We start from the raw sequence: 23,276 nt of genomic DNA on the forward strand, positions 1-23,276 counted from the left end.
GCAAAATTACAGTGTGATGATCAACAGGGCCAGCATAGCTTTTGAGAGTAAGTTGACAGATTCCGTATCAAGAAAGGATCACTGCTGAAGCTTGGTTCCATCCAGTCTGATGCTATACAATTGACCCTTGAACAATGTGGGCCAGGGCTACCAACCCTCCATGCAGTCGAAAATCTGCGTATAATTAACAGTGGGCCCTCTGTAACCACAGTTGCTCTGTACCCAGAGTTCTGCTTCCATGGATTCAACCAACCACGGATCATTTAGTACTATATATAGAATTTACCGTTGGGAAAAAACCATGTATAAGTGAACCTGCACAGTTCAAACCCGTGTTATTCAAGGGTCAACTGTACTTCATTTAGGTCCATTTGAAAGGTGGCCTGGAAAACAGAGGAATGAAACTTAACTACAGGCTGAAATTCTCCCTTTACATTTGGAAGCACAGCAAATGCACTTTCTCAGGCTTATGAAGTAACCCTCTAGCATCATTGATTTTTGAGTCTTACAAAAGCTCTTCGTATTAGGCCTGCATCACAGATTTACACTGCCATAACTCCTGTAAGACATCATCTTGGCCTTATGAATAAATAAAACTATGCTCTAGGGAAACATTGATTTAAGAGGAAAAATCAATACCCATCTAGCATGTGATAGACCTGAGCTTTAAGGCTACTTATTCCCCCAAGTACAATATAATACTAAATGTAGAACCATACTTTTTGCTTCCTAAGTAAAAGGTGGGTGAAGGTGTATGAAATTGGCAGGCAAATACTTGCCTTCCACAGCCCTCAGTATATCAGGATTCCCCTTCCCCTTACAAAGTAGTTAGCTGATACTTCCAAAAGAAAAGAGGAAGGGAAAGAGAAAAAAGAGATGGACAAACCAATGATGGCGAAATCTTGGTAATCTGTGAACTTACGTAGTGAGTATATGAGAACTCACTGTATTATTCATTCTCTCGTGTATGCAAAATTTTTCATAATAAGAATTTGAAAAGTATGTACGCTTGCTTGGAGGAAACTCTAACCTGGAGGCTAATATCAACCAAGAAGCTGACAATGGTTCTTTTGGGGTAATGGCCTCATAGGGAAGCTTTTTTTCTTCCTTGGGAATAGGGAAGCTTTTTTTCTTCCTTGAGAGTTCTGTATTTTCCAGCGTACTGTAGTGAATATGTATATTGCTTTTGTAATTCAGAAAATATACACAGTAAATGCAAGGCAGGATAGCAAAAAAGAAAAATAAAGGATTAATTAGGTCGATTGCAAAGTATTTTGTTGACTACTGGCCTAGAGAGCGCTAAGATATACACCGTTACGCATATTTATATCAACTCTTTCTTACTGCCCTTGGACATTTTTTCAGGGCACAGGCAGACTGCTATTAAAATTGACTTAAAAAATAAAGTGAACAGCGTACACGGAAATTAACCTCATCTTTGCGAGCCAAAGTTCATATGAGAGACAAAGTCATCATTTCCTCAGTTCTGCAATCACCTTACAACCTAAGTCTGTTTTCACAGCGGAGACAGCTGTTAAAAGTTCTGACAGGCCTGCGGTAGGTAACCCTTGATGTCAAAGCCACTCCAGAGAGCCAAGGCTTTTGCTTTCTTGCTCGGAATTGGTTGGAATTAAAAATGAATCCCATTATGTTTCCCGAGCTCTTCAAAATGCAGTTCATTGCTAATTGTGTTAACTGTGGCCTTGTTGCTTTGGATTAGGGCTTCTGTCCCAGCAGACGGTTATTGATGCTGTTCTCATTGCTTGTCTTTCTGATAAGTGGAAAGAACAACTCTGGAAATCTGAATCACCCTTCCAAGGGCACATGAGAAGCCTGAAAATGGGTTGGGGTAATGTAAATTTTGAATCCCCCATTCAAACGTCATACAAGTAACTACTATCATCACCCAAATTGAGGAGGATATTGACTAAATCTACTTCCTAGGTGGAAATGATACACAGTTATAAGTTCCAAAAATATGTAGCCACCATTTTAGTACTGACAGCAGTAGAAGAGGGAAAAGGGCTGTAAATTGGTTCTGGCAGCTCTTCCTTAACGCATGGATACTAAAAGCAAAATAAAAAGCAAAACATTATTGCTGAGAAAAATGCTTATACTTAGGGAATAAGCACACCATGAGGTTACTTTTTACAAATACCATCTTCCTTTTTATTACAGGGTCAGAGATCCACTCACTTAAAGAAATCAGAGCATCCACTGTGTGTTCCTATGTGCAAGGCATCTATTAGATGTTGTAGATATAAAAATAATAAGATCTGAATCTTACCCTCGAGCTTAGTGTCCATAGGAGGGAGGGTCAGATGTATGAGTGGAAAGTTAAATGCAGCATGATCAGAGATACAACTGAAGAACCGTGGGAGGCCAGTACACATGGGGGAATCAGAGAGGGTTTCTCAGAGGAGATGGAAATTGAGGTGACCTTGAAGGATGTACTGGAATATATCAAGAAAAATTGAGCAAGGGCGTTCTCGGAAGTCAGAAAAGCACGCGCAAAGGCATGGGTGCCTGAAAAAACACGATGTTGTTAGTACATCCCAAGAAATTCAGTCCTAATGAAGCATAAATGGCGAAGCAGGGGAAGGTAGGCAGTGCGCTGGAGGGGCGCACAGGGCTGATCGCGGAGGTCCACAGCAAAGTGTGTGGGTCTATTCTCAAGGTTACAAGGGCCCATAGAAGTCACTGAGTGGGAAATCACGTTATAAACTGGGGAGCAGGGTACCTAGAGTGGAGACAGTCTGTTGGAAGAGAGCTCTACTAGTTAGCTCCAGCAACAGACTGGCACAGAGCTGATGAGGACCAAAACTAAGGGAGTGACATGGAGGACAGAGGAGAGGAAGATGGGAAAGATATTTACAATTAACATCTGTGACAGCCGGCAATTAATATTTGACCTCGCCTAGCGCCAGTCACCGTTTGGGGAATTTCCTATGTTATCTTAAATCCAGAATCCAGTGTGAACTGAATGCAAAGGGTGAAGCAATGTCAGGATGGAGATTTCTGGCTTGAGTTACGATGTCAACAGTGGATGTCTTTAATTAAAATATTGATTCCAGGAGAAGGAATCAGTTGTGAGTAGAAGACAAGAGACGGCGGTGGGGAAGAAAGTTTCACTGAAAACAGATTAATTTTGAGAGCCGCTTGGGGTATACAAATGAAGATAACTGAATGCTGGGGTCAGGGATGTGGCAGAGAGCAGACTGCAAATCCCAGGTGAAATTTCTTTTTAAAGGCAGAGAAATATCCTCATAGTAAGATTGAAGCAATCTGCCACATGCAAAAACAGCACATAATGCAATGCTTTCTAGAAACTTGAGAAGACTGTGTGATTCCACTACAGAAACATCTGAGCCCTATTCTGAAATACTGGGTTGGCCTAAAAGTTCGTTCGGGTTTTCCCATAATTTTCTGGAAGATGGTACGGGAAACCCGAACGAACTTTTGGGCCAAGCCAATATATAGATTCTTGAGTTAAATCTTAATGTCCTTTAACTAGAAAATGCTCTATATTTCAGGCCCACAAATAAAATGTGTAAGGCGAGCAGCTCTCGTGGAAATGGAAGTCCATTAGAAAAAACAGTGTTTAATCCCTGAGATTCGACAAGAATCGAGATTCTTGTCAAATGACGGGAGATCAGAGGAAGGCATTTTTGGAGCGTGGATAATCAAAGCTCTTAATGCACTGGCTCTTAAGTTGAAGTTAACTAACAAAAAGGAGGCTGTTTTCTAGGATCTGCGGTTATATTTAGAAAGACCTCTGAGGGGAACCCAAATGACCCTGAAATAGCTCCTTACTCTTCTAAGAGGAAAGGCTTTCTCTGGCAAGAGAAAGAACTTCTCAACAAGTTAAAGGAAAGATTTGATTGAAAGACAGTGGCCTATTTTACAAGATGCCTTCTGTGAAGAGATTAGGCACATTCAGGCCAGATGTACTCCTTCCTTTCCGGTCCATAAGAGAAACTGGATAATGATGTATAAGGGACAGGGGTCAGTCGGGTCACAGTGCTTGAGGTTGGCAAATCTTTCAAATGGGTGGGCACAGAACTTCAAATTGTCCAGGATTTATTAGAAAAATGGATAATCATGTAGCAAATTAACTGCTAACATCAAATAAAGCATGTCTTTGTGTTAATTTGTCGTTTAGGTTGGCTGATTTTTTTTTCTGGCTTCGGCTCTGTTCAAAGATGACCTAAAGTCATTAAAGAATTTTTATATAACTTTATTGTCAGCACTAAATGAGATTACTAATACCACTCATAACAATAATGGTAGAATGCAGCCTCATATATTTTTTGGTGGTGGTGGCAGTGACGTGAGCACTGTTTGGAATTGGAAACCCATCAGGCTACCCCATTAGAGTCTCCATTTCGAAGATGAGGAAAGAGCTTGAGGGAGGGCAGGCATTTTGCCTAACTTCACATAGGCATTACAAGGCAGAGCCAGACTCACCGCCCGTTACTGACCCTAGGGAAACACCATCTTGTAGGAAGCATGGCCAGTGGCATCTCGGTGCCTATGGCAGAAGCCCCATGGTGCTAAATTCAAAACTGGATTAGCTAATACCCTTGAGATTTTTCAGCTCCAAAGCTGTGTGTCTGCAGTCCCACAGGTCAGAGTCCCCAGATATACCCTTGATGCCTGTAGAAAGTTAAACTGAAAGCAAGCATGGATGGACAATGTAGAATAAACCAGATAACTGAATACCTTGCAATCACTCTCTCCCAGCTCTGAAGTTGCACTCACTGGCTGAAACAAGAGAATGACCTCGTGCTTTCTGGAAAGGAAACACAAGAGGAAACAATTTCACAACTCTGAGCTGGATTAAAACTGCAGTCACTGAGGGTAAAATGATGATCTTTTCATTTACTTATAAAAGTTCTGAGCAATAAAGAAACTGAGAAATAATTATTTAATTAACCTTTAGTACGATAAAAAATAATGTGGAAAAACAAGAGTTAAAACTTGCTCTTCCAATATCCACAGACCTATATATTATTGCAAATCTTTTATCGATAGGAAAGTAAAAATGATGGCATTAATCACGTGTGCTCTCGGTGATTAATAATTATGCCCATGCTTTGTTTTTTACTCATTGCTTCATTCCACCTCTTCTCACAGACACTGACGGTAACTATGGGCTAGCACCACACACCACAAACATGGACTCTGCCAGTATGCGAGGTACTTACAGATCAAAACAAAAACAAAAACGGTTGCATGCCTTAAGAAGATGACAGCCTTATCAGAACAAAGATGGCTGGAACAAAATTGCAAAGAATTCTCTGATAATTCTTATAATAGATTTTGTCATATTTATGTCTCCATCTTGAAACATGCTATATTTTTTGTTAGCATGGTATCCTATGGTTAAGATAAAACTATATCACTTACAAAGATCACTTCCTCCAAGAGGAAGTGTGATTCAAGTTTGAGAAATGTAACCTCAGATGGACTATTCTGTTTTTGTAGACTGTAGAATCTAAGAAGTCATCTTAAAGTATCCTAAGTGGAAGCAAAAAGCATTGGGAGTGAAAGAATGACCCAACAACTAGACTGAATGTTCTCAGAAAACATATCCACTGAGGTAAACCAATGCAAATTTTTTTCTTTTTGGTAAGTGCTTAAAAGAGAAAAGAAAGAGCTATTTCTTAGAAAGAAATGAAATGCAAAGCAATCCTAGAAAGACCAAAGGGAAATAGTAAGTTGACAACAAGCAAGGTGGTGGTCCCTCCATGACCTGCCATGTCAGACTCTCCAGAGGCCAGTAAGACAAGAGCTCCCTAGCCCTTGTCTCATGGGGCCCCTGACCACGTGGTCTTAGTGCCTCCTGGCTGGGAGCTGCAAGAGAAACCTGCAGTAGAAGGTGAGGGAGAGTTACACATCAGGTTGGGAGGAAAAGGGTTAAGATCACATTTGCCAAGAGTCCTCTTTCAATGAAGAAAGGCAATGGAAATTCTCTCCTCTTTGCCCTTTTGTGGGAATCCTCCATTCTGAGCTACTAAGCATGACATCTCAGGAGCACTGTGGGTTCTGGAAGGTTTCCACACCAGCCTGAAAACCCATTGTTTATGAAAATGGGACAATGCATTTCAAGCTCTAAACGACTGCAACTGAAACAAGTGTTTGGGAAAACTACCTGTTCCAAAGTGGAGAAATAACTATTTTGAGATAAATACTTGCTGAAAAACCTCTGTGTTATACAAAAGCAAGATGAAGAGGCCCAGTTCAGGAAACCAAGTTACCAATACATATGATACAGAGAGACACAAGTAATAATAAAAGTATGTACAGGCTGTGAATAGTGTACAGAAAAGAGCATGAGGGCCCGTACGTACAGCTCTCTGCAGCTCTTGGGATAAAACTCAAGCCACTTGGCGTGGTTTGACCAGCTCCCACCCTGGTGTCTGCCAGTCTGCCAGAGTCATGTCTCATCATCTTCGCCTCCCATCTGGACTTCTCCATGCCTCTGCCACATTGTTTTTTTTTGTTTTTTGGGTTTTTTTTTTTTGCAGTACGCGGGCCTCTCACTGTTGTGGCCTCTCCTGTTGCGGAGCACAGGCTCCAGACGCGCAGGCTCAGCGGCCATGACTCACGGGCCCAGCCGCTCCGTGGCGTGTGGGATCTTCCCGGACCGGGGCACGAACCTGTGTCCCCTGCATCGGCAGGCGGACTCTCAACCACTGCGTCACCAGGGAAGCCCTGTTTTGTTTTTTAAGAGGCTAAACAACTAACATAGAAATGAGTATCTAATAAAGCACTTGTTTGTAAGTTGGAAACCATCCATAGTGTGCTTCTACCATAGGTGGGTCCACAAACTTCTCCCAAGCTGGGTCCTCAGCCTGTCACATCCTTCTCAATCTTCTTTTATTTAGAGTCCAGTGAAGAAACAAACTGTAAACACCAGTGTAAAGTACAGATCGCTGGCATCTGGGGCTGTATAGTTCTTTGTTTTGAGGAGTTAGCATTCCTCCGCTCTGTGATTGTGATAATCAAAAATGTCTCCAGACTTTGACAAATGTCCCATGAAGGGCCAAATCATTCCTCAGTTGAGAATCACTGGTCTTAAATAAATGATGACTTATTAAAACATAATAATATTTATATCCTAACTTCCACATTATTCAGAAACAACAGTTTGGGTGGGGACCATCGCAAACAGCGCAGAGAGGGGAGGAGAGAGGGAGGAAAGCGCATGTATTACGCACCTGCTGTATTCTTGGCTTTGTGTGGGGTTAGTCATCATTTTTTTTTTTAATTTTTATTTATTTATTTTTGGCTTCGCTGGGTCTTCCTTGCTGCGCGTGGGCTTTCTCTAGTTGTGAAGAGCGGGGGCTACTCTTTGTCGCGGTGCGCAGGCTTCTCATTTCAGTGGCTTCTTGTTGCGGAGCACGGGCTCTAGGTGCCCTGGCTTCAGTAGTTGTGGCTCATGGGCTCTAGAGAGCAGGTTCAGTAGTTGAGGCGCACGGGCTTAGTTGCTCTGCAGCATATGGGATCTTCCCGGACCATGGATTGAACCCATGTCCCCTGCAATGGCAGGCGGATTCTTAACCACTGCGCCACCAGGGAAGCCCTAGTCATCTTATTTAATACTCAAAGAACACCCTGTGCTTTCTCTTCCTAAATCAGAGCTTGCTTAAAACCCTGTGAGGCAATGATTTATGCTGACGATGTTATTAAAAGCAGAACTTTTCAGAATTAAATAAAAACATTTCTAGAACTTTACACAGACACTGAGATGCTCTCCTTTCACTTTCAGTGGACCGACCGCCTAACTTCCCAACCTCGGGAATAGCAGCACTATTCATTCTTAAGGTGGTACCTCCATTTGTGAGTTCATAGGCTATTTCTTCTACCAACCGAAAGCCATGTGGTTGTCCATAAGTGTAGACCAAAATGGAGTCACATGCGTGGTCAAAATAGCACCTTTCCTAAACTCCCAGGGAAGTAGGCATTTGGCCTGAGGAGTTGTTGTTAAGTGCTAACAGGTTACAGCTCTGTGTCCGTGTCCCACATGAAGATAACAAGCACTGAAGAAGCCCAGAGCAGGTGGGTTAAATCCTGACTTAACTACTGACCTCCCTGAGAGCAATTAAAGAGGGAAAAAAGGGACAGGAATTCCTGGACAGAATTTGGTGTTAGTCATTTTCCCTCCTGATCCCCCAAGGGCCTGACAGGATCAACGATTTCTATTACATTCAGCACAGCCAGGTCCAAAAGGATCCCAAAACAGGTAGCTGTGTCCATTCAAATGGACCAGCGTGGCTTTATGAATACATGTGTTGGTATGTAGTTTTTACTAATTGGCTTTTTCTGATTCTGTTCTAATTTAATCACATCTTCCACTCCAATATCTGTTCAAATATTTTATTTAAGGGGAGTCTTCATGTGCCAGCCACTATTCTAGGTGGTGTTTCAATACTGACAGAGACACACACAATTCCCAGTCCTCTGGTGCTTTCTGGTGCAGGTGGGAGACAATCCAGCCATCTGGCAAAACAGTTATAATAATCACTGAAGAAAACTGAAGCCAGTTTGGGGCTGGGTACTGCCCTGGGGTAGGCACTACTTTAAGCAGGGAGTTGGGAAAGACCTCGGGGGTAAAATACAGTTGAGCAGAGACCTCAAAGTGGTGGGGCTGGGTGGGGAGGTGGGAGGGGCCGGGAGGGGTGATGGGAGGGGCCGGGAGGGGAGGTAGGAGGGGCCTGGAGGGGAGATGGGAGGGGCTGGGAGGGGAGGTGGGAGGGGCAAGTGAGGTTTGGTGGGGCTACCAAGACGCCAAATGTCGGCATTGGCACCCCTTGGAGAGTGGTGGGAAGGCAAGTCAGACAGGGGCTGGTCACCCCAGGCCCCCATGTGACCATCTGGGCTCCCTCGAACCTTGATCTTAAGCCGCAGCTGACCGGGGCCCCTCCCCTGGCCTCTCCACGGGGGGCTGCCCACCCAGGGGCGCCAGAGGAAGAGGGAGGGGCTGGACAGGCGCCTGTCAGCCGTCGTGAGGGTCCAGTGCTCCCGTGGCCGCTGCAGGGAAGGCCCGGGCCGTGGGCCCACACACAGACAATGTAAATCCAGTAGGAGAAACAGGAGAAAGTTCTTTTCTAAGTCATGATGCAAAGAAGAAACGTGGAAGCAAAGTTATTAGTGGAGATTCAGGGTGGGGAAGGAGGTAGTGGAGGTTTGATAGGAGAGCAGGGAGGAGGAAGAAGTCCTTCATGAGAGGAAAAGAGTAAATGGACAAGGAAGGAGCAGCCTGAGGGGCCCACGGAGATGAAATTGAGACCTACTAGCTCAGCGGTGTATGTTCCTTCAGCCACAGCACAGCACAGCTGAAGACATGGGGATGGGGGGGTGTAGAGTGATGAGTTATGCCCGTGAGTATAACAAGGAAAGAGAGAAAGTAGCAAAGAACCTGAAGGTGTGTGCAAAGGAGTGTTACAAAGAGAGATCATGGGATCTAAGCTGAGTAACTGGGAAAGGAGAAGCGGAGGGAGTGACAGATGGTGGAAATTAGCAGGATCAATGGATTGAAGGTGCTGGTGAAGTGCAAGAATGGCTGGAGTTGGGACTTCCCTGGTGGCACAGTGGTTAAGAATCCGCCCGCCAATGCAGGGGTCACGGGTTCGAGCCCTGGTCCGGGAAGATCCCACATGCCGCGGAGCAGCTAAGCCCGGGTGCCACAGCTACTGAGCCTGCACTCTAGAGCCCGCGAGCCACAACTACTGAAGCCCGCCCGACACAACTACTGAAACAGGCGCGCCTAGATCCCCTGCTCCGCAATAAGAGAAACCACCGCAATGAGGAGACCACGCACCGCAGCGAAGAGTAGCCCCCACTCGCCGCAACTAGAGAAAGCCAGCGCGTAGCAACGGAGACCCAACGCAGCCAAACATAAATAAATACATAAAATTAAAAAAAAAAATGAATGGCTGGAGTTAAGGTACAGGGGAGGGTGGAATAGAAAGAGGTGGTGACCAAAGAATGGGGTACTTGGAGAGGGAGTGGGTTAAACCCTTTGCTACTCGAAGTGTCGTCCCCGGACCAGCAGTATCAGCAACACCTGAGGACTTGCGTGAAACGCAGATTCTCAGACCTACTGAATCAGAGTTTACATTGTAACAGGTGACCCATGTGCACACTAAATTTGGGGAAGAACTGGCTTCCGTTTGAGCCACACTGGGTCAACCTCCACTTGCCCAGAAGCCACAGGCACTCTATAAAAAGGTGTTATTGAACAGGTTTCTGAGGTTAGGGACTTCCCTGGGGCTCTGCTTCCCGTCCTCCACTTTAAACGGCTCATTTTGGCTTCTTGGGTTTCCATTCAGCTGCCTCCTGCTCTCGCTGAGTCCTGCCTTGCAGCCTTACAATATGTAGTTGGCAGTCTTTGGATTCCATTTACCGATGGGGCCCCTTCGAGCGCCTCGCCCACATTCCCACCCTGCCTGTAGCGAATGGCCTCCCCCTCACTTCCTGAGACCAAGTTCCGGATACCCTGTCCCCTCTGCTCTCATTTGCCTTTGAGGGGGCAACCAGATTACTCAGTGCCCTCGACCTGACCTGCACAGTTCCCTGTACCCACAGAGATCTATTACTAGGCACTAATGCAAATACTATATATTGCCATTGTAGCTTCTTAAAGGTTTAGCTTCCTGCTCTGGTAATTACTCAGGGTTTTATGTCTTCTTTAATAGGAGAAGACTGCCTTCCCTCTCTACAGTTAATTTTACAAAACAAGGGAAACAGCAGCTGTATATGACATTACAGAATGCAAGATGAAGTTGAGCCTAATTAATGCAGGCTTTGTTTTAGTAACAGCTTTATTCCTAATAAACAGAGTGTGACATTTTCATTAACCTAGATACAAACTCCCACACAAATACTCACTCATGAAATAATATGAAAATACTGAATTTAGAATCTTTTGCTCTTCTCGAAATTTCCAGACCCAAATGATTTTACATGTTGTCACTTGTAATAGTTTTACGACTACTAAAAATTACTAGTTAAAAGTCTTACTATTTGCAGGCCCCATGCTGCACATTCCATACATCCTCATCTCAAGGGGTGCTTGTGGGACTTCCGTGGGATCTGTACTATTGTCATGCTCGTTCTACAGGTGGGGAAACGGAGGCTTGGCAAGGTTAAGGGACACAGCCAGTGAGTGGCGGAGCCAAGTTTCAAACTCAAGGGTACCTGACTCCAAAGCGACGCCTCACTCATATCATTTTGGATAACACGTAGCTGTCACCTAAGAATGTGGCCAGATATAGTTTCTTTGCACCTCTGCATCCCTAAGCATATACATAGTCACTACTAAGTATTATATTAGTCGAGTCAAGAAACTATAAACCAATGGTCTCTAATCCCACTATTGCTGAATATTTGACACAGACATCCTTGGTTAGATGTGGTAATTTTCCAACTGTGTGATAATTCTTTCAGCTGTTTCTCAGCTAGAAGAAATCAATGAACAGAGTCAATCTGGGATCACTCTGCTAAACTGTGATGTTATGACAAACCTGCTTATCACCGTGGGGAGCTGAATGCAATCTCCAATGGGTGGGTGGCCCACCGGGAACAGAATTTGTTCTGCCGTCAGGAGAAAGTGCTGGCAATGGCCACTTGTCGGATCGCTTCCTCCACCAAGGCAGCTGAGACCTCGGGTGAGTTTAGCAAGTGTACAGAAGAAATGGAATGGAGTCCGAACCTTCCTATGTGAGTTAATTACCATGAGACTCTGGAAACACCATCTTCCTTCCCTGTATCACTTAACCTTATCCACGATTCAGGGATAACAATGTCTGGCCCTGCCTCCTCTGCTTCCCAAGGATGGTGTTAAGATGACGTGACGGGCTCAAGACCCTTGGGTAGAAAGAGCTGAGGTTAATGAACCTGTGTCCACACACTCAGCGCTAAGCAACCCCAAATCAGGCCAAGACACATGCACATGGTAATCAGGGTTAGGCATGTGGGGTTCATAAAATATTTCTTTTGACGTTAGTGAAGCCAAAATAAAACAACAACAATAACAACAAAAGAAGCCTCAGAAACAGACCCTCCCCTTCTCCAGTCCCCATCTGTAAAACAGAAACAGAAACTCCTTGGCTTTCAGTAAAAATTACACGGCAAACTTTTTAGTTTCCCAGATTTTAAAAAGGAACAAAAGCTTTAAGAAAATAAACATCCTAAGGCCCATGCTACCTAACCTTTTTATTTTAATATGTTTTATATATAGATGAATATTTATCACTCCAGATTTACTACTGCCTCAATATTACTGTCTCTCTGCATATTTCTCCAGCTGTCTTAGGTTGTCAAGTCTGATAAGGCAGGGGCCAAATCCAGTTGGTTCTTTTTGTAAAGCATGTGAAACTGTCATGAATAATTAGGCACTTAAAGGGTTTTTGATGAAGCTGATTATGAAGAATGAGAACAGTTAATACCACAGTAGGCATGTTTCCTGAAACCTTCCTGTCTTTCTGAAATGTCAGAAGATCACACGCTCGCAGACGTGCAGAGCTCATGGAAGCCTGGGCTGAGGGATCATGCAGAGCGAGCTGAACACCATGTGGTCTGTGGCCAAACAGCAGCCACAGCAGAAGCTGCGCCCGGAAGCTCATCTGAAAGGCAAACCTCGGGCCCCACCCCAGACCTAGTAAATCAGAAGGTGAAACTTCACAGGATGCCCCGGCAATCTGCATGCACATTCACGTCTGAGAAGCAGAGGCTAGAGAACCATCTAGTTCAACGGCTTCCTTTTACAGACGAGGAAAGGCTGAGGGATGTTTCCGCAGTTACAGAGCGAGGGCTCGTGCCTTCCGACCTCTCTTGCTCCTTTCAGGACTCTTCCTCTTTACGTAACTTTTCTGTGGCTCTACAGCTTGCCAAGAACATTGCTTGTTTTTGTTTGCCACCGAGTCCTTTAATGTTTCAACATTTTGAATACGCTCAGAGATGCTGGAAACAGAAATCAAGAAAACCATCTTACAGTCATGGGCTTACTCGCTACACACTGCCCACATCATGATGGTGTGTGGAACTGGCGACCACGCTTCTTGGTCGAGATCTGGATCCCACATTTGTGGTACCTTTCAGGTCCAGTGAGTGATGCAGCCCAGGCTGCCATTCACCTTCGACCTCTGGTCCCTACTTCATTCACGGCTCCTAAGTCCTGGCTGACACATGGCTCTGCCTTGGAGTTCTGGAGTCCAACCAAATGAATATTATTCAAACCCTCAAGGATATGCATTCCAAGAAAAGCAAACCAAAGCCAGAACCATTTGAAAACTTGTAAAATCTGTGAGTTGCTCTTGATCTGCTGCATCTTTTAAACCAGTTCCCTCCACAACTTCTCTATCCAGCTGTATTTCATCCTTCCAATATCAGATTAGGAGCCATTCATTTCTATGTAGGAGAATTTTGCTATGAGTTTTCCCTCTGGAATCCAGCCACAAAAAGTAGTTAGTGAAGAATATTCAATAATATTTAAATCCCATCCCTTCTGGGCCACTAATATTTTCCAAAAGGCTAAAAAAGGACTGACATGCACTTTCGTCAGATCTGTATGTGGCATCTGTCTTGACTCACATCTGAATACCAACTGGCACCCTCCCAACATACGGTGACTTTTCTGGAAAAAAATATTAATTTATCCACGTATTGAAAAGGTTGCCTGTACTTTTCCCCAAATCTAAGTTCTTTTCTACACATTTAGAGACCAGAAAAGAATGCGTTGGATATAAAAGAAAAGCACTTCATTGAGGAAGGCATGTTATAAAAACACGAAAGATTAACTGAATCAGAATTCAAAGTTTGGTGTTAAGGTGTGGAGAGAATGTGAACATTCTGCTGAAAGCAAAACAGATTAGTTGGAGACCAGAACGGACTGACTCTGTTATGGGTAGCACTTCCTAAATAAACCTTGAGAGGGAGTGCCAGAGGCATGGCCATATATACACTACCAAACGTAAAATAGATAGCTAGTGGGAAGCAGCCGCATAGCACAGGGAGATCAGCTCGGTGCTTTGTGACCGCCTGGAGGGAGGGTGGGAGGGAGGGAGACGCAAGAGGGAAGAGATATGGGATCATATGTATATGTATAACTGATTCACTTTGTTATAAAGCAGAAACTAACACACCATTGTAAAGCAATTATACCCCAATAAAGATGTTAAAGAAAAAAAAAACAAAAACAGCCAGAAGGACACAGGCCTATCTTGGAAGCATTCTCCTCTCTCTCAAGGCAACATTCTTCATAAGAGAACATCATTCTGTCATTTGGGGTACAAAGTACCCCAGAAAATACCAGTTAAGATGAAGGAAAAAAAGTACAAAGAGAAGATACTGCTGATGCTCACATCCCAGGAAGTCTATCCTGAACTGGCTGAGGTAACAGGTTTCAGGAAACCTTCACTGCATCTTTGGGGAGGTGTTAAGACAGTATATTAAGCACTTAGAACAGGGCCTAGCATATATTAAGCGGAATATAAAATCAATCACCATTGGACTCCTATTCACAAATTCTCCCCAAAACTGCAACTGAGTGAAACTATGTAACTGCTGCCCTTTAGATGAGGCATGTGCTCCCTGTTTGTCACAGTCCTTACCACTCCCTGTTGTCTCCCAGGTACTGCATCCAAACACCAGCTGGTTTTGATCATTGCCTGGCACTGTTGTTCTTAAAGTAGATTAAGAGGAAAGGGATATAGTTTTACCCATCTCTTTACCAAATCGCTGACCTCCTGAGAGGGCTTTGAGACCCTCTGGCTCACTCATTTCTGGTACCCACCTGAGTTTCTTGCTCTGGGTAACGCTATTACCTGGATAAAGCTGCTACCTCTGCTGGGAACATGCTCCCCCCAACCCCCGCCTTCCCATCTGCCCAACTAGAATTCACTTTTTAAGGCTTATGCAGTCTTTCTGACCTAGTCAGTTGGAATCTTCTGCTTAATTTTTGTGTACTAAAATTTAGAACAAGTTCTCTGGACTCCAGAACATTTTAGGCCAATGGTTGAATCTTCTGATCTTCTCCCTAACAGTTTTGTTTTGTTTTGTTTTTTGTTTGTTTGTTTGTTTGTGGTACGCGGGCCTCTCACTGTTGTGGCCTCTCCCGCTGCGGAGCACAGGCTCCGGACGCGCAGGCTCAGCGGCCATGGCTCACGGGCCCAGCCTCTCCGCGGCATGTGGGATCTTCCCGGACCGGGGCACGAACCTGTGTCCCCTGCATTGGCGGGCGGACTCTCAACCACTGCCCCACCAGGGAAGCCACCTAACAGTTTTAAGGCCTTCTATTGCTCACAACATCCAGCTACAGCTTCTCCAACTCCTTTCTATTGGAGCCCTAATTATTTCCATGCTACACACAAATGCACACCTCAGCACGGAACTACAGTGTGAGTGTGCATGTCGGGGGGTGGGTAACTCTGGAAGTGAGGCAGGGAGGCAGCGGGGGGGGGGTGCTAAAAAGGGCAGAGGAGGCGTTCCTATGCCTTCTGCATTTGGCGCTCCCATCTCCGCAGGACCTGGAAAGAAATGAAGTAGTAAGGGAGCCCAGAAGAGATGAAGGAAACAAAGTTGCTTCATTTTCTTCTGGGACGTCTGGACTCCCCTCCCTGGCTTCTGCTCTGCAACCCAGTGGGAAAGTCAGGTCTATATGACAAGGTGGGATCAAGAGTGAAGGGGAGGGCTTCCCTGGTGGCGCAGTGGTTGAGAGTCCGCCTGCCGATGCAGGGGACACGGGTTCGTGCCCCGGTCTGGGTCCCACATGCCGCGGAGCGGCCGGGCACGTGAGCCATGGCCGCTGAGCCTGCGCGTCCGGACCCTGTGCTCTGCAATGGGAGAGGCCACAACAGTGAGAGGCCCGCGTACCAATAAAAAAAAAAAGAAAAAAAGAGTGAAGGGGCGGAAGAGGCAAGAGGCAGGGGAAAGAAACATCCTCAGTTTTACTCCTTGTGACTTCCTAACCTGCTCTCCGTAGCCCCCCACTTCAGAGAGAAAGTCTGCAGCTGCTGAAGGAATGGGAAAGAGAGAAGATATTGGAGAATAAAGGGCAGTTGAAGCTCACATCACCCTTCCCCACCATCTCAAAAGCCTTTCAACCTCCTTCACTCCTATGCCCGCTTCTTAGTCCCAAATGTCTCCATGGCAACATGAATGCCTCTTCCCACAATTCACTCTGCTCCTTCTCCTCCATCCCTAAGTCCACTCAAAGGAGCCATACTGGGGGCTAGAAGAGAAGCTCCTTGAAGACAGGACTCCCCCCTTGTTCAACTGGTGATAATCATGTCTACTACTGTCTGGCCCACAAGCCCAGTGAATGAAATTGGATTAATGAAAACCCCTGAACTCAGTAACAGTTTTCCTTATAGGATCATTGTTATAAAAGTACTCAGCAAACCTCTTGACACAAAGAAGGAGAAAAAATACAGAAGTGTCTGCTATTTTAGTTCTTTCAATGCCAGCGTTTCTGGGTTCGAATTATGCACTCAGTTGCATGTTATTTCTCATGCACTTGTTTCTTGAGATAAGGTGACAAATTTTTAGTCTTTTTAATAAAATCAACTGCAAAAACATTTAAATCTATTACTTTAAAAGTAATACTTTTAAAGATACTTTAAAAACAAATATCTTGGGGCTTCCCTGGTGGCACAGTGGTTGAGAGTCTGCCTGCCGATAACAGGGGACACGGGTTCGTGCCCCGGTCCAGGAAGATCCCACATGCCGCGGAGCGGCTGGGCCTGTGAGCCATGGCCGCCGAGCCTGTGCTCCGCAACGGGAGAGGCCACAACAGTGAGAGGCCCGCGTACCACACACACACACACAAAATAATAAAAAAACCAAAAACACTAATATCTTGAAAAAAATTGAAGACAATTAATTCCACTGGAATATGAAGGTTTTTCTTCTCTAGTCCTTTGGAAAGTGGAGATAAGAATTAAGGCCTTTTCCAACAGGGCCGAAGATCTCCCTAACATTTTATGTCATGAATGAACATAGTTTGGAAATGAGAAGATATCTGGGTTTAGTGCAAAGACTAAGCCTACAAAAACATCTAAGGCTGGAAATAGATTCTCCAAAGAGATGTCTGAAAACACACATTGATAAGTGTCCCAAAAGCATGTGGAGCTTTGACTTGCCATTCTTTATCCTTGCTTATTTTATCTAAGTTACTTCGCAGGCTCCTGACTCATTACATTAAAAGACAGGCTGTTTCAGATGATCTTGTAGGTACAGAATAATCAGAGCAATTGACAAAGAAGGGAAAAAAATTGTACAGTGCAGAGATGTTGCTATTTATGAAAGGAAACATTGACTGTTTGGTGCAGGAAAGAGCAAGTCTGTCTTCCGGCCCTGTAAACCTTCCCTCCTATAACAGAAACACTGACAGCGGGCTGACAGCATACACCAGGCGCTGTTCTATGCACTTTTCATGTGACGACAACCCTATGAGGGAAATATGATTATTATCCCCATTTTACTGATGCAGAAACTGAAGTATAGAGTATAGGTTAATTATTTGCTCAAGGTCATAGAGTTGGTAGGGGGAGGGGCAGGGAGGCAGACACACAACAACAAATAGTCTGGCTTTTAACCTCTCAAGCTTTATTCAGCACCCTTTCACTCACTTCTCCATCACCTTCCTTCTCTCCTACAAATGCTCAAGTTTCACCCACAGCGGCATTATAAGTTAAAAGTCGCTGATGTCCGGATCTGGTGAAACCCTAGCCAGGTCTCAGCCTTCTCAGACCTTTCCCTTCAAATAAACATAACATGGATTGGCGGCAAGCTGGGTGAAAAGAGTCCACGGATTAGATCCCAAGCAGCCTTTCCATTCCTGGAATCCCCCCAGCCCATCCCCATCTTCCGACAGCACTAGTCACACACCCAGCCTGAAAGGTTGTCATCTTCATGGAATTTTCCATCATCCCTCAATCCTAACACAATGTGTACAAACAAGGCAGCCTCTTGTCATCTACAGTTTGGTCAGTAAAAAAAAAACAAAACAAAACACAAACCAACTTCTAATCGTAATAGAGCCTGAAATACCATTATCCTCAGACAATACTGAATTACTTAGGAGTTCGATATGGAATATTATCAGTTCCTTCTGAATGTCTGTTCTGTAACGAAAATGTGTTAAGTACTACAACGTATGCCAATAGGAATAACATTACTCCTTCCCTCGTGGTTAAATTCCCCTTCTTTACTTCCATTTCCTACTAGGTCAACTATTTCAGATTGAGTATCTGAGGATCAGTGGAGGTACTCAGAATTTGGCTCCTTCGGAGAGAGACGGGGCCTTTGAGTTGTAAAACTGAAAACACCTTGAATACTTTGTTAGAAAGCCCGATGCAGAAGAAATATTATCGCTTATTATGCATATTACGTCATGAAATTAAATCAATTTATAAGCACCTCACTGAAACTCTGAGAGAACTACCAGAAAGTCTTTATCAAGGAATGTTAAAGTAACTGTTAGCAATGAAGAAACTGCACAAGACTCATTATTACTAATTTAAGAAACACCAAAGAAGACGTTCTATTTCGTGTATGCCTATTTCATTTCAGTGAACAGTCTTCCTAGATGGACTAATGATTTCAGCTCCTCCAATTCTATGGGAGTCTTAAGTTCAACAACTGTAAACCCTCTAATAATGGCGGTTTTTTGAAATATAACTTTAAATAATTCATAATTAGGGAAGATACGTCTATACAAATTGCTAAGATAAAAGTTAGAACATTAAAGCCATGAGAAAGAAATGTGACTTGTATGTAAAAAAAATAAAATGAAGCAATAGATTCTTACTGGAGAGATGGAAAGGCTGCATAAACTTCGAAGAATGAGGCCCCTGTGGGCAGGTGAGGAAGGGAAGGAGAACATGGCGCCAGCAGCAGTGACAGCTTTGGCTCTATCGCGAAGGGCGAGTCATAAATGCAAGTGCTGACCAGGGTCAGGCAGGGACCATATATGAGTGTAGTGTGCCAGCAGAACTCAAAGCCTTCCTAAAAGGTCTACGATGCAGTAGAAAGGTGGGTAAAAATGTTACTTTTCTTTATTCTAAGGAAAACAACAGGGTCATGCAATGATAAAAAGGCAGGAGATGGTTGGCTGCGTTATCTGGCAGACAATAAAGAGTGGTGAGGACTGTGGCAAACACGCCTCATGTAAATGGACAACCACTAAGCATACGTATCTAACTCCTTTGGGGCAAATTGGGAATGTGAAATCCAGTGCTGGCAGATTTTTTTCTGTTTTTCTTTTTTTTTAAGAGAAGCTAGAAACCTGGATTTTCACATGGTATCTCACAGTGTTTAAACATATGCTACTACTATAAATTAAAAAATACTACTCTACCTCCCAACATTAAGTGGGCCAACAAATTAGGCTTGAGAATCAGGTCTGAGGGCCACTTGATATATGGCTTCTGCTGAGGTGGGAGTAAGATGGAATTTGGGTGGCAAAGGCCTGGAATTTTCAGTCTCAGATGTACTACTTTGTGGCCTTGGAAAAGTGCTTCAACTTCCTGAGGTCAGCACTTTGTGCCAGAAAGATGCTTGGAGACTAAATCAGCAGCCTATGTGAACAGGCAGAGGAGTTTAGTCATTAAGAAAGAATGCAGGCTTTGGAACCAGTTCAGATGCAGTAATTTGCCCTCACTACTCATCAGGGCAAATTATTTCACCTCTCTGTGTTATAGTGTCCTCTTCTTTAAAATGCCACTGACCTCATTAGGCTGTTGAAGATTTCACAAGTATTAAATGTTTTTTGACACATGTGATCAATATAACAGGATCCCTTGCCTTCCTTCCTAACCCCCACCAAACAAAGAATAACGTAAGAGACAATTTAATCCTAACATCTTTCTGAATTTGGACATGGAAAGCTCTGTACAGTATGACACTGAATCACGTTTTCAAATTGAAATGATCTACAAGAAATGTTAAAAGTTCTTCACTTTATTTTTTAATTAAATTTTAATTTTTAGATAATTGTAGATTCATATGCAGTTGCTTATAATACAGGGAGACCCCAAGTATCCCCTGTCAGTTCCCTGCAATGGTAATTTCTGGAAACACTATAGCACAATATTACAACAGGATATTGACAACTATACAGTGAAGATACAAAACGTTTTCACCACCAGGCAGGATTACACATATTGCCCTTCTATAGCCACACCCACTTCCCTCCTGCCCCTACCACATCCTTAACCCCTGTCAACTACTAATCTGGTCTCTATTTCTATAATTTTGTCATTTTTAACGAATGTTACATAAATGGTACCATACGGTATGGTATGACTGCCCTTATTCAGTTAGCATAATTCCCTGGAGATTCATCCAAGTTGTTGCACGTATCAGTAGCTGGTTCCTTTTTATTGCTGAGTAGTATTCCATGTAATGGATATACCACATTTGTTTAACCATTCATCTGCTGAAAGGCATCTGAGTTGTTTCCAGTTTGGCTGTCACAAATAAACCTACTAGAAATATCTGTGTAAAGATTTTTGTGAGAACATACTTATTAATATCTTTGTGATAAATGCCCATGTTTAGCTTTTGAAGAAACTGACAAACTCATTTCCAGACTGGCTACAACATTTTACATTTCTACAGCAATATGTGAGTGATCCAGTTTTCCCACATCCTCACCAGCATTTGGTGTTGTCACTGTTTTATATTTTAGCCATTCTGATAAGTGTGTAGAGCTATTTCGATTTTGTTTTAATTTGCATTTTTCTAATGGCCAATGATGTTGAACATCTTTTCATGTGTTTATTTGCCATCTGTGTACCCTCTTCCGTGAAATGTCTATTTCTTTTGTCCATTTTATGATTGTATTGTTTCTTTTTATTGTTGAGTTTTATTAATCTTCTGTTACACACATAGTTTGCAAATATTTTTTTTTCCCACTCAGTACCTTGCCTTTTCATCCTCTTAGCAGAGTCTTTGGCCAAGGAAAAATTTTAAATTTTGGTTATGTCCAATTTATCAAATTTTCCTTTTATAGATTGTGCTTTTGGTGTCAAGTCTAAAAACTTCTTACCTAGATCTTAAAGATTTGTTTCTATATTTTTCCCAAGAGTTTGATATTTTACATTTAAGTCCATGATCCATTTTGAGTTAACTTTTGTAGAAGATGTGAGACAGGTCACAATTCATTCCTTTTTAACATATGGATGCCCAATTGTTCCAGTGCTATTTACTGAAAAGGCTAACTTTCCTTCACTGCATTGCTTTTGCATCTTTGTCAAAAGTCAGAATCCATTTATGTTGTTTATAAGCCATACTGTCCCTGGTACTCTGCTAGACCAGCTCAAATGGACTAAGGCAGTAGTTTAAAATATCTCAGATTTATAACCTCACAGATCTGTAAGTCAGAAGACCCACTGCATTCCCTCTCATGGTGCTAAGGGAGAATTGGTTTTCTTGCCTCTTCCAGATTCTAGAGGCTGTCTGTAAAGCTATTCTTGTGACCCTGCGTCACATTTTCTCCTTCTGCTTCCATCCTTATATCTCTTTGCCTGGCCCTCCTACCTGCCTCTTTTTTTTTTTTTTAATTTTATTTATTTTTTTGGCTGTGTTGGGTCTTCGTTGCTGTGCACGGGCTTTCTCCAGTTGTGGCGAGTGGGGACTACTCTTCATTGCAGTGTGTGGGCTTCTCCTTGCTGTGGCTTCTCTTGTTGCGGAGCACGGGCTCTAGGCGTGTGGGCTTCAGTAGTTGTGGCTCCAGGCTCTAGAGAGCAGGCTCAGTAGTTGTGGCGCATGTTGCTCCGCGGCATGTGGGATCTTCCCAGACCAGGGATCAAACCTGTGTCCCCTGCACTGGCAGGCAGATTCTTATCCACTGCATCACCAGGGAAGTCCCTACCAGCCTCTTAAAAGAACTCTTATGAATACACTGGGCCCACCCAGATAATCCAGGAGATTTTCTCCATCTCACAATCCTTAAGATTAGTCACCTCTACAAAATCCCTTGACCGTGTAAAGTGACAGATTTACAGGTCCTTGGAATTATGATGTGGATATCTTTAGGGGACCACTATTCAGCTTACCACACTTAGCTTCTTGTAACTGTACACTTATATTTTTTGCCAAATTTGGCAAGTTTGCGGCCTTTATTTCTTCAAGTACTTTTTTAGCCCTTCTCTGTTCTTCCCCTTCTCCTGGGACTCCATGCCACAAATGTTAGATCTTTAGTTATAGTCCCACAGGTCCCTGAGACTCTGTCTTTATATTTTCTTCAGTCTGTTTCTCTCTCTGTTCAGATTTGGGTAATTTGCATTGTTCTACCTTCCAGGGCACTGATTCCTTCCTCTGTCCCCTCCATTCTGCTGTTTGGGCCATCCATCGAGAGTTTTGTTTTGGTTGTTATATTTTTCCAGCCTAAAGCTGAGACTTTCTGTTTTCTCATTTGTATCCAGCCTGTTCACAATTGTTCAGTGAAGCATTTTTATGACGGCTGCTTTAAATTCTTTGTCAGTTAATTCTACCATCTCTGTCACCTCAGTATTGGCTGCTATTGTCTTTTTTTCGCTCAGTTTGAAATCTTCCTGGTTCTTGGTATGACGTGATTTTTTTTTATTGAAAGCTGGACATTTGGGGTATTATGTTATGAGACTCTGGATTTTATTTAAACTTTCTGTTTTAGCTGCCTTCCTCTGATACCACTCCAGCAAGGGAAGGGAAAGACTATGTCATTATTGCCACATCAGGGGAGAATTAGGTTCCCCACTATACTTCCACTGACATCTGAGAGAGGGACAGATAGGGATGCTGGGCAGGGGGAGTTCTGGCTCTCCACTAGGTCCCTACCCCACGCCTTCCTGTCTGGGAGGAACAGTGTTACTGCTTCCTATGTGGTCTCCACTGACACCACCCTAGTGGTTGGGAGGTGTGCAAATCCGGGCTCCTCATGTGGTTTCCACTTACACAGGGGTGGAGGTGGCAGGTTTTGTTACTACCCAGCAGCAATCAAAGTCTTGGTTCCCTACTTCTCAGCCTTCTATGACACTACCCGGGGGCGAGTGGGCTGGGTGCTTCCTTAGAGCCTGGCAAGGCTAGAAGTCCAGGCTTCCCAATCAGCCTTTGCTGACAGGGTGGGACCACAGTTTTTTCTGTGATGTTTGGCTGGAGGACAGCGGCTGGTGTCAAAAAGCTTTCTGTCTTGCGAGGGTGTCCCTGTTCTAGTCTTTTGGCTAAAGAGGACAGGCTTTGGTTGTTGTCATTGTTGTTTTGTCTGTTCCTGTTGTTTCCTGATGGCC

The 23,276-nt window shown here is 43.7% G+C and overlaps 1 protein-coding gene across 1 annotated transcript in view; it reads right to left on the reverse strand.

The window, feature by feature from the left end:
• The window catches only part of PAG1 (phosphoprotein membrane anchor with glycosphingolipid microdomains 1), a 138,282-nt gene that overhangs the window by 87,721 nt on the left and 27,285 nt on the right, over positions 1–23,276 (reverse strand). Inside the window, exon 2 of the mRNA XM_030839178.2 lies at positions 4,723–4,792. The gene's annotated coding sequence lies outside the window, so the exon portion shown is untranslated. The remainder of the gene's footprint in view (positions 1–4,722; positions 4,793–23,276) is intronic.

This window comes from Globicephala melas, chromosome 17, assembly GCF_963455315.2.
Source record: "Globicephala melas chromosome 17, mGloMel1.2, whole genome shotgun sequence".
NCBI lineage: Eukaryota > Metazoa > Chordata > Mammalia > Artiodactyla > Delphinidae > Globicephala > Globicephala melas.